General features: G+C 37.2%; 1 long non-coding RNA gene across 1 annotated transcript in view; it reads left to right on the forward strand.

Annotated features, from left to right (window-relative positions):
- Positions 1-1510: 1510 nt before the first annotated feature.
- The window catches only part of LOC150083018 (uncharacterized), an 81698-nt gene continuing 70212 nt past the window's right edge, over positions 1511-12996 (forward strand). Inside the window, exon 1 of the long non-coding RNA XR_016547154.1 lies at positions 1511-1764. This is a non-coding gene — a long non-coding RNA (uncharacterized LOC150083018). The remainder of the gene's footprint in view (positions 1765-12996) is intronic.

Below are 12996 nucleotides of genomic sequence, written 5' to 3' on the forward strand. Positions count from 1 at the left end.
GTTTTAATTCTATACATAAAGCTCTTTAACATGTTCTACCTACAATATACAAATAGATGGAAAAATACAAAAAGATGGAACAGTATAAGACACAAGGTGCAGAGACTAATAGAAGAAGAAAAGGAAAAAAAATAAAAGAATAAGAAATAAAAAGAGAAAGAATTTTAAGAACCTAAAAAAAAAAAAAAAAATTATAAAATTATCTGGATTTAAAGGCTGAATCAATGAGCCAATTAAACGTAGAGAAGCTGAAAGGGAAAGCAAAAATATGATTAATAAGTAAAGAAGAATAGTGATACTCACTATTCTTCTTTACTTTTTACTCAGTTCGGTGACACTCAGATTTCCAGACGACATCACATATCTCTATTAGGAAGTACGATGATTTTTAAATATCTCTGTGTTGGCATAAGCACATCACAAATATTGCTTCCTATGCATTAAAAAAAATTTTTTTTTTTTTCCCTTTTTCAAAACAACTACTCACTATGTACAAATCTCAAATCTGCTTACCATGGAATATTGTTCTCACATCTAGGGTGTCGCCACCAAAACTTCACTTTAAGCTTGTGGACTCCAATTCTATCCAACAGGGGCATCAGACTAATTAAAGCCCCGTCCCTGACGAAGTCTCTCCACTCTGTCCAATAAACGTTCAGTTTCTGCTGCATTCTTTTTCTGTATGGGCATTGTTCTTCTTAATTTATATTGGCATCGGTAATCCCCCCCCTTCCAAATCAGTGTAAACACGTGCCGCAATCAATCAGCACCATTCACTACACTGCTCAACTCAAACTTTCAGAACCAACTTTTCTTCTTCCTCATGTATCCATTTTACTTCTGTTCCTAACCTAATCTCACATGTATTTCACAAAAATTACAATATACAGAAATCCAAATCTAATGTCAAAAAGTATCTTCTGTCTTCTCGGCCTTCAACCCATTCACTGTACTAAGTACTATAGATTGTTATAAATTCTATAGGTTCCAATAATACCTTTCTGTTTGGGGTTTTCATAAAAAAATTATAATCCAGTATTGAAAATTGTACAGAAAGGAATTCTCCTTAATAAAATATCGTATTTTTAATAATCAGGTATATACATGTCATTATCGACGTGTATGACTAGAACGGCATTCCAAGGTGCTCGGGTCCATTCCGAGCTGTGTCCAGTATTGTTTATTTAATTAACCACCTATTCTTGTGACACAGTAACTTGAAATGTATTGTAATATTTAGTGTAAAGCATGTCCGTGTAAAAAAAAAAAAAAAAAAATAGCCCACTTACATGCTATTATTCTTAGTAATTATTTGAAAATTAGGGGTCTTGTGCCATTCATCACTTCCCCCATTCTCTCTCTCTCACCGTTTCCCCCCTCCCAATTCTTATTCGCGACCAAGATCTGCAAGTAGTTATTTATAGCACGAGCTGCATCTGCGGGCAATGTAATTAGTATCGCTATACAGCGAGAGTGAAACCTCCCTCCTGTTGTCTGGCTCATCCGAACCTCCCGACAACACTGCGTCTCATTATCGATATGGAAGACACCTCAGAAAAGGCTACTGCAGCTTACTGCTTGCTCCCCGACTAAGGTCAAGGTGAAGCTCCCGGATGTGAACGGAGACGCGTTGTGACCGCAGGCGCGGAGTTTTAGCCTCGGCCGTCGCCGTTCTGCGGTCAAGTAACGAGACAACGGCAGTTTGACTAAATGCACCTTTAGGATACGGGTGTCCCTTTCTTCACAATGGCGGCTTTTAATAAGGTAAGTCGGTAGTTTCGTATTTCTGCTCTGTCCGCAAGGGTATCCATTGCTGCGTTGCGAGAGCACCCACTGTTGTCTGCACATGCGAGTTACTGACTGTCATTTCATGCATTATTTTGCAGCGTTCTTGACAATTCGGTCATCAACCTTCTTCCTTAGTGTTATCTGGTTCCTGGCGGGAGCCTACTGTGTTTGGGCTTGTGTGAATGGACTATTCCATTTTCCCATGGAGGGAGTTAACCATCTTACTAGGTTTACTACTACAGTCAAGCAAAATATCCCCGTGAAAGGATTTTTTTTTATGCCGAAATAAGTGTTGGAAACATTCTAGGAAATGGCGCTAATACAATATATGGCAGAGTACCGAATGTCATTTCATCCTGGCTGACTGGAGAAACGGAGATTTTTCTCCACTGTGCGAATTAAAAGAAACTCTCTCTCTCTCTCTCTCTCTCTCTGGAATGAATACTCTGAATCGCTTGTTAAACGACTTCATCTCACAAAGGCTCGTACAGTAGCAAGAAAAGTCAAATAATGAATCGTGTGAAAATTTGAAAACAGTTTGTATTAGCAAGCGTGGTATTAGGGTAAATTCCAAGTTAAAAAGGAGAGAAACTCGTTCATTAGATCTCAATTTTCAGGAACTATTTTGTTGAGAGCATATCTTTAATGTGCTCATTTTGTGAGGGACAAGCAAAACTAACCATAAGTGAGATATTCCAGATCAGGAAGGTCTTTGAGAAGAAATATCAACGATTATAATAAACATACACTTCCTAAAAGGGAAAAAGAGCAAATAACTATGACAAAGAAGTTTAATGGAAGGAAACTTATGGATGAGATTACGTTAGTAAAAAAAAAAAATAATAATACATCGGAGTTAGGTAAATGATAAGAATTGAGGACAGTTATATTTTTTAAAAGTGAATTAGGTTTTCGAGGTCTTTTTTTGTAAAATAATCTTGTTTGATATAGACCATTCGTGATTCATTAATGTAAAAGTTGAAAAGTAGGGAAGTTGCCTACTAGGAAAATATACTTATAAATTAGCGACTAGGTTATAAAAACACAGTGACCACCTTGAGTACATTCATGAGAGAGAGAGAGAGAATAATATTCGATATTAATTCATAGTGGAGAATACCTTCCCCGATGGCATTCTCCACCTTGTCGCGGTAGGGTAGGCTTGCGTGTCCCGATGACCCAGAGAGCTAAGTCGGCAGTAGCTTTGCTACTGGTAGGGCCGCCCAAGCCGGACAAGTCAAAGGGTAGGGGCCAGACTAAGAGAGATACCCAGGCCCTTCAGGTTGGGGGCTGCTGCAACGGGCTAGCTCCTCGTTCAGTGTAAAAAATACACAAATGCTAAACGACCTACAAATGAAAATGAAAACGGGCTGCACTTTCGGGGACTCGGCAAACGGAAAAGGGCTATGATTTTGGGATGCTGGAATATTCAAGGCCTTTCAACTAAAAGAAACTTTCTTCCGGATGAACTGCAAAAATTCAAGTTAGACATCGTCGTGTTATCAGAGACAAAGAAAAAGGGATGTGGAGAGGAAATAATGGGAGAATACTGCCATTTTCGGAGTGGAGTCGATAAGAGTGAAAGAGCAAGAGCAGGAGTTTCTATTGCTGTTAAAAAAGAAATTGAGACACAACATCAAAAACTGGCAATTTATTAATGAAAGAATGATCTCATTGGAACTGACAATGTATGGGAGAGAAATATGTATTTTGGGATTATATGCCTCGACTAATGGCACCACCGATACCTTGAAGGATGAATTTTGGGAGGATCTGAGAGAACTAATAGAAAAAATCCCTAAGAACAAAGAGATATTTCTAATGGGAGATTTCAATGCAAAAGTAGGAACTGAACAAAATAGCAAAGTTATTGGAAGATTTGAAGAGAAAGAGAGGACCGACAACGGAGACAGACTACGCAATCTTTATGAACAATTCGACTTGAGAATAAACAACACATTTTTCCAACACAAGGATATCCATAAATATACTTGGTCACAGGAAACAAGACAAATTAGATCAGTTATAGATTACATTATTTCAAAACATTCAGGGACATATGTATTGAAAGATGTCAGCGTTTATAGAGGAGCCGAATGTGGATCTGACCATTTTCTTGTTAAAACAACACTGAGGTAGAACTGGATTAAGAAAATATTTGTGGACAACCAACAATGCAGGGAAGGAGAAATGCTACAAGTGGATCAATTTAACGTTGACTTACTTCAGGACGACAGCATTAGAAACAACTTCACTCAGAGATTGGATGCTGCAATTAACATAGAGATAAAAGGTAATACTAAAGAAATCTACGAATATTTAAAAAATACTGTTAAAAAAATAGCTCATGAAATCCTAGGCAAAAAGAGGAGCCAAGGACCAAAAAAGACCTGGATTACAGAGAAAGTAAGAGCTGCTGTAGAGGAAAAGAAATTTGCATATCAGAAATGGCTGGGTGATAGGAATGATGCATATAGGAACATTTATGTTGAAAAGAAGAAAATAGCCAATCGGTTGGTAGTAGAAGCGAAAAATGAAGAATGGGAAAGGAAATGCGCAACTATTAATAGCAAATTGGGCTTCAAGCAATCAGCGGAATCATGGAAGGTCCTTAAAGACTTGAGAAAACAGAATAAACACAACGCTGGTTTGCAATTAATACTTTGAAAGACTGGACGGAGTACTATGAAGAACTTTTAAAAGAAGACTGGGAAGAGTTCAAGACGATGGAGGATTTTGGTGTAGAAGACTCGGGCTTAAAAGTTTCTGTTAGGGAAGTGGAACTCCTGCTAAAGGAAGGAAGGAATGGCAAATCACCTGGACCTGGAGGGGTTTACATGGAACTTCTGAAATATGGAGGAAGAGGAGTGGCTGTTCTGATACAAAAACTGTTAAAAAGTATACTGAGAGGAGAAGAAATACCGAAAGAAATGATAACAGGATATATTACATCAATTTATAAGAAGGGCGATCGGAAAAGCTGTTCAAATTACAGAGAAATATGCGTCCTGAATCCCCTGTTAAAGATCCTTGGAAAATGGACCAGGAACCATTTAGAAGCCCGAATCGAGGTATCAGAAGAACAAAGTGGTTTTTCAGCCGGGAGGTCATGTATAGACCATATCTCAACAGTACGACAGATCCTTGAAAAATACCAATCAAAAGAAAAAAAATCTTTATGATTTTCATTGACCTTGAAAAGGCATATGACAGTGTTCCAAGAAAACTTATGGGAAGCACTGAAAGAGGCAAATATTGATGGACAACTGATTAACATTATTAAGGCAATTTACAGGAATAATAGATGCAGAATTAAAGTGCGATCAGCTTTGTCACCTGAATTCCACACTTCAAAAGGCTTATTACAAGGTTGTTGCATGTCACCAACACTTTTCAAAATTTATATCGACATCTGCCTAAGATCCTGGTCAAAAAAATGTAATAAAATGGGATTGCCGATTAATAAGAACACCTATATTCACAATTTAATTTTTGCAGACGACCAGGTGGTGATAGCACAAGAATTAGAAGATGCAAAGTATGCATGTCGTCAATTGTTTGAGGAATATAAACAATGGGGTCTAAAAATCAATTTTAGCAAGACTGAAATGTTGTCTTCAGGACCAGGACACGTTCTAAATATTGCAGGTTTTAAAATCAAACAAGTCGATAAATTCAAATATTTGGGATCAATCTTACAAAGTGATGGATCATCCCAAGCAGAGATCAATAAGAGAATTGCAGACGGCAGAAAGGCTACCGGCATGTTAAACTCTGTTCTGTGGAGCAAAAATATCCTAAATAAAACAAAGAGACTTATATTTCAAACGATTGTACAAAGTCTTCTATTGTATACAGCGGAAACCTGGACATTGAATAGGCGAGCGGAAAACAAATTGCTCTCCACAGAAATGGATTTTCGGAGACGCTCGGCAGGAACTTCTAGAAGAGACAGAAAACGGAATGAAGACATAAGGGAAAAAATGGAAGTGAAAAAGACTATTATTGACACCATCAAAGAAAAGCATCTAACATGGTATGGACATGTAAAACGGATACAAGAAAACAGATATCCAAAGGCTATCCTGGAATGGATACCTCCTGGAAGAAGGAGAAGACCTAGAAGGACATGGATGGATGGAGTACATGACAGCCCGAGGCTTAACCGACCAAGACAGCTGAACCGCACTTTATGGCGGGGAAAAAAGGCCTAACAAGAAATAACTTGTAGGCTGAGGAAACCCATTGTAAATGGAAACACTCCTCTTGAAGAAGAAGAATTCATAGTACGTGATCAGGAGGCGGAAAGGGCTGGTTGTACACTCTTAAAAATCATAAAAATGCAATGATCGTATTTTGACAAAAGACAGTGTGGTGTTCGCACTTAAATGCAAGCCAGAGACAGTGCCATCGAGGGGGGGGGGGAAAGAGTATTTCTTAATTGCACTTGTTATTCATAATAACTGAGTACAAGTTTATATATATATTATTGACTTCCATGTAAAGTTTTTGTGACAATTTTGCGTGCGAGACGGTGTAAATTTTACTGTAAATAAACCACTGATCTCATATATTTCTTTGTTTGGAAGAGGAACGTAAAATTCTGTATAGAGATGACATAAATCTTTGCATGCGTGCTTGCAGAATCCACCTGGTTTGTGTATACTGTATGTACTTGAAAAGGCTTGCTACAACTTTTGAAAGTACCACGAAAAATATCTACTTTGAGATTAATATTCCTTACCTTATCAGTAATTCGTTCGCTATTACCATTGTTGTTAGTAACTTTTAAGCGCATCATATTGCGGCGCCTCCGTAGTCAGGTGGGAAGGAGCAGTAGTGCGTATCACATGCTTCTTGATTAGACCGGGGTTCGAGCCCGTCACCACCAAATATGGAGGACGCAGAAAGGTCCGGGAGTGACCATCGCATATCCCGGAGCAATATGGTCTTAGTTGCTAATGCTCCTAAAAACCAAAACAACAACAACAGCATCATATTGCACCATTGTGTGTTATGTCGTACAAATGTGTATTCACGTGCCAAAAAAAAAAAAAAAAAAAACACCAGGAATAACTTACAGGAAAACTCTACTTCCTCCGTCTGAGATCAGCTAACTACAGCCTAAAATAATGAGGACTTCAGAAATTTCTCCAGTTACAGAAATAGAACCCAGCGCGCTCTCTCTCTCTCTCTTCAGAAGAGCAACAAGTGAAGAAGCCACTATACCGTCACTGAAGACCTGTACTATCATCAAGTAATAAGAGTTGTCTCCATTACTTTTAGAAAACAAGGCATGAGTAATGTCTTCTGCGTTGACTGGATTTCTAATATCTTCCAAAGCTTTCTTCTTACTTTAGACCAAGTTTCATCATAGGTATTGAGGTTAATGATGGGCATCATGGCGAGATCCAATATTCCTTATATTTTGAGGGAACACCCTTAAAGTTTGGATAGGCCGGCAGCTAGCGATTTCCACCGGACCTAACCGTTTGTAGATTTCTAGAAGGGATCAGCTAGTGCATAATCTCTCTCTTCCTCTATTCTGCTAGCTAGACTAGAGGCAGACTGTCGAGTGCCAAGGTTATGTAAAGGAGCTGGGTATATCCTTGCTGTGTGTATGCCAGTTCCAAAAATTTCATTAATTCATACACGTCCCCCCCACTAGCTTTATCTTATCTACACAATGCTTAATATCAAGAATAATCAAACTAATAGAACTTATCTGCGAAAAGATCTAAACCTCCCTCGTTCATTTCACAAATATAAGTGTCTTAAGTGATCAAACAATGAAATCAACATACACATCTTACAACAAATTGGCATCCAGAACAACATTTTACCGCATATGTTTGGAATTACCAAACTTCATAAACCCAACCACCCACTACGACCTACAATATATTTCAGTAAATCAGCCTTCACTAATTTATCTTCTTTTCTAGTTAAAATCATTTCCCCCCTCACCAGATTTTCGAAATTCAAAGTAAACAACACCTCCCAAACATTTGATAAAATAAAACACATTACAATAACCAACAATGACATAATAGCATCGTTCGATGTAGTCTCATTGTACACTAATGTACATTTACCTTCAACATTACAAACTCTACGTAATTTCTTAACAGATGACAATACCTTATCCAATCGCACTTCCCTTTCAATTAATAGTATATTAGAACTTACAACCTTTTTATTAGATGCTAGATATTTCCGATTTCTTAATCAGATATACCAGCAAACATACGGACTACCTATGAGATTAGGAATCTCAGCCCCGCCTCTCTGAAATTTACCTAGCTTCAATAAAAAAATATGTACTACAACCACACTCCCCAGATATAAAATTATTTATAAGACATGCAGATGACATCCTTTTAATATCACCAAAATCCACAATAGACGATCTTTTCATTAAATTTAACTCAGTACACAATAGATTAAAATACGCTCTAGAACTTGAAGAAAACGGACAAATTAATTTTCTGAACCTCACCATATATAGGAATGACACCAAATTAGGAACAAGAATTTTTAGAAAAAATACCCATACTGGAAAGTACCTACATTTTGATTCGCATCACCCCCTTAACATAAATTAAAAAAAAAACAAAAAAAAACGTTCTTTATAATCAGATTTACAATGCTATAAAATACAGTTCTACACAAAACGATCTTAACCATGAACTTCAATATCTTACAACAAAATTCATATCTGGAAAGTATCCTACTCAATTAATTCAACAAACCATTTTCACCGTCAAAAATAATATTAACAATCCACCCAATCACATCTCTAATAATAATTTACGTATTATCCTACCTTACCATAGTAATTTTTGCAATCAGTTTCGCCGCATATTCAAAGGTACTGACATCACCCTCACATTCGCAACTTATAATAAACTTGGCTCATTATTTAATTCATACAAAGACACACAAAAATATCATATCAGCGATATGAACAATATTATTTACCTAATAAAATGTCAACCTAACTGTAATGCATGTTACATTGGTAGCACAACTTCAAAATATGGTTCTATTAAAACATCAAACACACGCGCGTATTACCACTACAACAGCTTCAGGACAGGTCAAACCAACACAGAACTAGCATCACATGTTCAATCTCACAATCGCACCCCCTTAGTAGACTCAGCCATTCCCATTATCAAATTAAAATCCAATTTTAAAATTTTCCAATATGAAGCCCCAGTTATAGAATGGCTCCGCCGCCGTTCCAATCTACCTCACAATATCGCACCGGCTTGGAATCTCATGCACCTGAGATTTCCACATGTAACCAGGAGCATCACGGGAACTTAGCTTTCTTAAATACACGCGTTTACTCTCAACCCATCATTGCCAACTGAAGATGTGGATAACGAAAGCCACTTGTTATGGCTATTGGCCTCCAGTGTTAACCATTTATTTTCAACTTTAATATTGCCAACCAAGGACGAAGATGTGCACTTCTACTTCCTTGCGCATATTTTAACTTCTGTTTTTTAAAACCCCAACTTACTTACTCCCAATTTAAATTAAAATTATCATCCACCCTATTCAAACATCAATTGCAGATTATAAAAAAAGGTGAGTACCATAATAAATTAAGCTATACTATCATTTGAAGTCAATTATAAATGGTATTTTAAGAAATCTACAATTATCGAGTTGCCTTTATAGTTAACCAACTCTACAAATCACACAGAACTTTTCAACATCCTTTCTTTGAAACTTGACGCTCTTCGATTAAGCTTTCTTAACAGGAAAGAAAATTTCCTTACTGTTAGAAATAATCAATGTTCGTAACTCCAATTGGTCGAGATGATGAGGCTTTTTGTGATTACTAATGACCTCATACAAGTCTATTTGCTTACAAGAATACCAGACAATCCTAAAGACACTTGATATTTTCTTCACCAACAACCCTTCAAAACACACAATGTTTCTCTAGGTATTTCAGGCCACAACCTGAAGCTATATTCTCCAATGGAGCCCCCCTCTCTCTCTCTCTCTCTCAAAGCCATTCTCAGCCTTGTGTCGTTTAACATAACAAGGAAACGGGATAACAGTGATTTCTGTTTCTTTTCCTTGGATTAAATGTTTCAAATCTACCGATCATAAGGTTTGCTTAGATCGTGTCAGTGATTTTACTCTTGCCTCGATGAAATCTTATTCCTCATTCAACTCTAAAATCTCGACCTTTATCTAAACCTTGGCTTCCTAATAAATATGCTAAGGCTGTTCAGCATATTGGCTTGTATTAAATCCACAGCTTCATATTCTGCCTACACTAAAGCTTGCAACAGTTGTAAAACATTTACTAATCAATCAAAAGTTGATTTTGAACAGACTAAGAGTAGAAAACTTGCTTCTTGTCAAAATGGTGATCGAGTCTTCTGGTATCTAGCCAAAACTATCAAACTGCAAGTTCTGTCCAGTTATATTTCTGCTTCTCTTACAACCTGATGCTTCTACTGCATCCTCAGCTAAAAATAAAGATACCTTATCTACACATTCCACTCAATGTTTCACGTGGCATTCCCACAGAAGGATGTTTTTTTTTTTTTTTTTTTTTTTTGATTTGGTAGATGTTGGCGCATCGGCTTCTGTGGCCATATTGCACCTCCCAAGGTTTTTTGCAGTACTTTGATCCAAGCCCGAGGCGAGAATCGAACCCGCGACCTTTGGGTTGCCGGGCAAGTACTTTACCCACCAGAAGGATGTTAGAACTCTGAACATCTTGATGACATTTCTCCTCTTGTTCTCAAAACCTATGCCCGCTTCGCGCTTTTACACTCCTTTTTCAGTGGTGCTTTTCCTTCTGCAAGGAAAATTTCTCGTAACTTGCCAGTTCCTAAAAACGGTGATAAACCCTCTCCTCAATTATCATCCCACTGCATTTACCTATATTCTTTCCAAAGTAAAAAAGAATTTCATCGGATTGATTACCACTGTGGATTCCATCAGTGCCGATCGACTAGTGATATAATGACTTATGCTATTAATCTTTGGCCAAATTCGACAGAAAAATGTGGTGAAACTCAAGCCGTTACTCCTGACACTTCCAAGGCTTTTGTTCATGACTGGCATAAAGGTGTTGTAAACAAGTTCCCATCTTAAAGATTGCTAACTGCGTTTTTTTAATTGGGTATCCATTTTTCTCTCTGACTGCTCACTGCAGATGATGATAGAAGTCTCCCTATCTTCTCCACTAATGCTGGCGTTCCCCAAGGCTTACTTCATTCTCTCTCTCTTGTATTCCTTCTTCCACTGACTAGAAATCCTATCTATAGTTCTATCAATGATGACACACTACATTCCGCCTTCCAGTTTGAGCAACCTTGGCCTATACAAACAGATTCAACTTGTGGAATATCGATTTTCGGGTAATTCGCCAATGGAGCGAAGAAAATCTAGTTAATTTCAATCCTTCTAAAACTCAGTCCTGTCTTATTTCTCACAAAAAAAAAAAAAATGCTAGTTTTCTATGGCACAGACTTCCATACAAGATCGCTTATCTATGTTGGGAATTAGTTCTGACTTCTAACCTCTCCAAGCATAGGCACATCGCAAATATTGCTTCATCTGCATCATCAAAAAAAAAAAAAAAAAAAAAAAAAGTTTTACTTTCGCTCTAGGCGTTAAATAAAATATTTGGATTAGTCCTACCATGGAATATTTTCTCCCATATCTGGGGTGGTTTCCCCAAAATATTCCTCAAGCTTAATTAATGACCTGTCTCTTACGAACTCCTTCCATCACAGGCGTTCTTATATCATAGCTTATAACATAGGCGTTCAGTTTCACCTGCATGCCTTTTCTATAGATACCTCCATGGGCACTGTTCGTCTGAACTGGCCATTGGCATCTGTAATTCCTCCGCGTTCTTTCAAACTATTCATCGTCCAACTCCAAGAACTAACTTTACCTTTATCCCTTCTACTTTTTGTTTCTTCTGTTTTCTTTGGGACAAGCTTCCTTCACATGTATTTCCCGAAAATCACAATATACAGAAATTCAAATATCTTCTGGATTCTTAAACTTCAACCCACGCATGGTGATTAATATAAGACAAAAAAAGTAAGGACTTAATACATAAATATTCAATGAGCAAATTTTGTTAACTTTTCTCTGAAAGTTAACTGGATGTAAAAATACAAAACAAAAATTCGAATGAACTGAAATGAATTCAGATGACAGAATTTGTAAAGTTATAAATTTGAAAAACATGATATGTTTCAAACACACCATGATACGTTTGCTTGCTTCATTGTCCTCTTTACTAAAATAGCAACATGCCTGAAGAGGAGGGGTCTAGCAGAAATATATAAACAAATAAACACCTTCAGTAACCATTGGGAAGGGAATGAGAGTGTAAGCCATTCCGTATTGTGTCTGCAGAAGCAGAGTTCACGGGCCGATTTGTATGTGGTGCAGCTCGAAAACCCGGAATAACTACAGCCTCAAATTGAAGAGGACTTTAGAAATCACCCAGTCGGCGACGAGACTCGAACCCAGACCTCTCCAAACGAGTAACAATTGGTGAAAACACTATACCGTCACAGAGAAATAGCACTGCTAACTCTGAAATATATAATTTTATAAGAGTGGAAATTTGCGCCGATTTAATGGAAGTGGTGCAAAGGAATAGGGTGAAGTAAAATAATTAAATCACCACTATTTACCGAAAGCACCGAAAACATTAATTGTTTTAAAAATATGCAAATCACGTTTTCTGTTTCGCTCTCGACCTTACTCTCTTCTTCTAAACAGCTATTAACTCTATACAAATCTTAAATCTGCTCTCCCAAAATCTGGGTTAGTATATGAAACCTCTCTCTTAAGTCCACAGACCCTGCAGGGAGAGGAATCTGCTGCGTGTGTGCCACTTCTTTCCATTTGAAATAAATAACGTAATTATACAACTGATTAATAAGAAGAAATGAAGATAAACACACAGCTTAAATTCTTTATCAGAAATTACGAGCCGAGTTTTACCTTGCGTTGGCATCACTTTAGTGCAGGAGGAAAGGCACTAGTCAACTCCTCATGACATCAGTTCTGCAAAGAGGCACAATTTTTTGTTAACATGTATGAAATTTATTTTATAAACTTAAAACTGTTTTCATGTTTTTAATTATTTCAATTGCTTAGCATAAAATTGTTTTACGTAGTTAACAAAAATATCAGATGGCG

Source organism: Mastigoproctus giganteus, chromosome 7 (genome assembly GCF_048544385.1).
Source record: "Mastigoproctus giganteus isolate SK-2022 chromosome 7, ASM4854438v1, whole genome shotgun sequence".
In the NCBI taxonomy this organism is placed as follows: Eukaryota; Metazoa; Arthropoda; class Arachnida; order Uropygi; family Thelyphonidae; genus Mastigoproctus; species Mastigoproctus giganteus.